The following is a 3,633-nucleotide window of genomic DNA, read 5'->3' as shown; positions in this document are numbered from 1 at the left end:
TAGTCCAACAATTTAATAATTATATAGAATATAGGAAAATGTATTTGAATAAGAAAAAAAACAAAAAAACAAAAAAAAACAAAAGGAAACAAATCAAACCTATAGATGAAACATAGATGATGGTTTATAGTGGATACCACTATATATGAAGCTATATATCATTTTCCTTCTTCATTTTTACCATAACTTTATACACGAACTAATGAAAACATTGTATAATTTACACGGGTATTTATACATCCCGCTATTGTGTTATTGTGCTATGGTAAATTTTGTATTCTTGTCTTTCATTTGTGCTTATGTACTTCGTCTATAGAGTGTCTATATGCCATTTTGTTTGTCTTTGTTTAAATAGTTATTTGTTTTTATAGTCATTAAGTTTATAACACAATGTTGACTGCTGTACCCCAATTTTTGACATTTTTACCTATTATGTCTGTTTGTTTTGCTCACACGCAGGTGTCAATATAATGGATTGCTATATGACTGTCATCCAAGTGAGAGGTTTAGCTAGCTATAAACCCAGGTGTAATCCACCATTTTTTACATAAGAAAATGCCTGTACCAAGTCGGAATATGACATTTGTTTTCCATTCGTTTGGTGTGTTTGAGCATTTGATTTTGCCATTTTATAAAGGACTTTCCGTTTTGAATTTTCCTTAGAGGTCGCTTTTTTGTTATTTTACTTTCTATTAAGAATCAAAATCTGAAAGTACCTGTACATGTGCTGTGATGTTCAAAAACTATATGAATGTCAGTAATGCTCAGACATTGAAGAAGATAATTTGCAAAACATAGAGTTTTGTTTGCATTCATTTGTCCACCTGATGGAAAGGCTTAAGCAACCTGTTATTAAGAAAGATATAGCTCATGCTGAACTCTTCATGAAATAAAACACATTTATTGAACTAATTTGCTAAAACATAAATCTAAACATATGCAAATTCTTATAATTTTTGTAGGCATGCATTATATAACAATTATACAATGCCTTTAAATTTGTATGCATTATTACGTATGCGACTAGACGGGAAGGTAAGTGTTGACGCAATTATTCATCAATGTTACAAAAACATTACATGTATTTAAACATAAAAATATCAATTTTCATCAATCAAACATTTCAATTTGAATCAGTTAAAAACGCAAAATGACATTATTATAATCTAGTGGACGGAAACAATTTGGAGACTTCAGTCACAGAGTAAGGCTATCGTAACTTAATTTTCTTTATTTTGTGTTCTTTTTGGGGGTGTATGGGGGTTGTTTTTTATTGGTGACATCACAGATCTTTGTCTTGGTTTATGTCTCTCTTTTCTGAACAGATCATATTCTGTTTGTACTATAAAATTTTCAGAATTACATCATTGCATTTTTATAATTCTTCTCACTAAATTAACAACTAAATGATTTTATCCAATACAATATTCTACTTTTTCACTGAAGTAAAAAGAATTAAAGACATTTAAGATCATTTTGTTGATCTTAGTTTTAATATATTGATTATTTAAAAAAGATAATAATATTGGAATGTACAATTATGCATGTAAATTCCAATAATGGTTTTTGAAACAAGATTTGAAAAAAAGAACTTTTATAAATCTGTTTTCCGAGAAATGATAGCTTGCAAGTAAATATACACTTAGTGTTTTTCTAAATGATTAGCTTTTAGAATTTTGATGTCCGTCTTGTTGATATATAATAAGAAATGATAAAACAACGAAAAAACAAACCAAAACCAGAGGAACACCATACAGTGACCTGTAGTTGTTCACACCCTCGTCATTTGGTCTTTGCTGGATGTGAAGGCCGTAAAGTAACATGTAGATGTCCATACCTTAGCCCTTTGGTCTCAGGTGGATAGTTGTGTCATTTGCAATCTTGCCATCAATTTTGAATGGAAAAATTACCATTAAGATTGTTTCATTTTTATTATACTACTACCTAACCACTGGCTACTGACTGGGCGGTTGGTACCTTTAATGTGGGGACCGAACGTTAAAAATCAGCGCCACCGACCCATGGGACAATCACCTCCTATAACACGGGAGATTTATTTCTAGTCGGATAGTACCTTCGGGACCAACAGTTAATCATCTGCGGCACTGGCCCATGAGCCTATTAGCTCCTGTAACATGGGAGTTTTTTTTTTGGGCAGACTGTACCTTTGAGGACTGACAGCTAACCATCTGCGCTAATGACCCATGAGCCTTTTAGCTTATATATCATGGGTGGTTTTTTTCTGGGCGGATGGTACCTTCGGGGACCGATAGTTAACCTTCTGCACAACCGAACCATAAGAATATAAGGTCCCTAGCACTGGAGTTTAATTTGGTCGACAGTTTATTTCTATCTAAAAGTTATTTGGATTATTTTTATATCAACCTTTATGTAGGAGCTTAAAGCAATGTCCATTCGATTAGGGTTTGTAAACTTTTTTTAATTTCACGTGCATTATAACTTCTTTCTGATTTATGATCTTATGGTCTGGACATGTATATTGTCTATGTAGACGTGTTTGTTTCAGGACTGAGAAGAATTGGTCGATGAGAGTTGTCAAGATGAAGTCTTTTATTCTGTTTCTGGTTATAGGACTGGTCAAAACTCAAGGTGATTATACAGTGTACATACATTTATGGGTTATAGTATTAAAAATATTATTTCTAGATGTAACTGATGTGTAAGTTGTGGCGACTAAAAACGGCCATATTAAAACAGCTTTAGGCAAAATTGGTTCCCGAACTTACAGGGACATGTATCTTTTACCTAGTTCTAATACTAGTTCTTTAACTTAAAGGGACATACATCTTCTTCCTAGCCCTAATACTAGTTCTCCAACTTAAAAGACATGTATTTCTTACCTAGTCCTTGTAATAGTTTTCCAACTTAAAGACATATATCTCTTGTCTGCTCCTTATATAAGTAATCCAACTTGAAGACATATATCTATTACCTAGTCCTTATACTAGTTCTTAAACTTAAAATACTTATATATCTTACCTACTTCTAATATTAGTTCTTCAACTTGAAGAGATATATCTCTCACCTAGTCTTATTATCTAGTTCTCCAACTTAATGGGACATGTATCTCTTAGCTAGTTCTTATACTAGTTTTCCAACTTAGAAGGGGTATACATCTTTCAATTTGATATACTTATATATTCCATATGTTTTATTATCATTCAATACTTTAACACATCTGATTCTATTTATCAGATTTTACAGATTCGAGTGACTCAAACGATTCAAACAACTTCTCAGATATTTCCGGATCTTCCGATGAAGCAATAGGCTTGAGCAGACAATCTGGTATTATGGGTCAAACTGGTGCTTGGACAATTATCAGGCCAGAATCGACTTTATGGAATACTGCTATGAGGAGGAATACTCCAAGAAATTCGAGACAATTTGTCAACTCTTTATTAAGAAGATTATCGTCTAGAACATCCCATTTGAAGAAGAGATCGAGATTTGATTCCATACGTATCGTGGTAAGACAAACCAGTCCGCCATTGAGATCAATTTTCAAATATGTGCCAGTCTAGTCCTATGCTAACAGAGCTCTACGCTGAACTGAAGTAAATTCAGTAATGTGAATTTTAAAAGCTACTATAAAAAAAAAAAGTGTGCTTA

At 32.6% G+C, this 3,633-nt stretch overlaps 1 long non-coding RNA gene across 1 annotated transcript; it reads left to right on the top strand.

Annotated features, from left to right (window-relative positions):
* The first annotated feature begins 1,148 nt into the window (after positions 1-1,148).
* On the top strand, positions 1,149-3,633 carry LOC127735540 (uncharacterized). Its single transcript, XR_007998441.1, has 3 exons — positions 1,149-1,204; positions 2,528-2,610; positions 3,217-3,633. It is a non-coding gene; the product is annotated as an uncharacterized LOC127735540 (long non-coding RNA).

The sequence above is a fragment of the Mytilus californianus genome, unplaced genomic scaffold (assembly GCF_021869535.1).
Source record: "Mytilus californianus isolate M0D057914Y unplaced genomic scaffold, xbMytCali1.0.p SCAF_3, whole genome shotgun sequence".
In the NCBI taxonomy this organism is placed as follows: domain Eukaryota; kingdom Metazoa; phylum Mollusca; class Bivalvia; order Mytilida; family Mytilidae; genus Mytilus; species Mytilus californianus.
The sequence above is the reverse complement of the archived record's forward strand: the minus strand, read 5'-3'. Positions and strand labels throughout refer to the sequence as shown.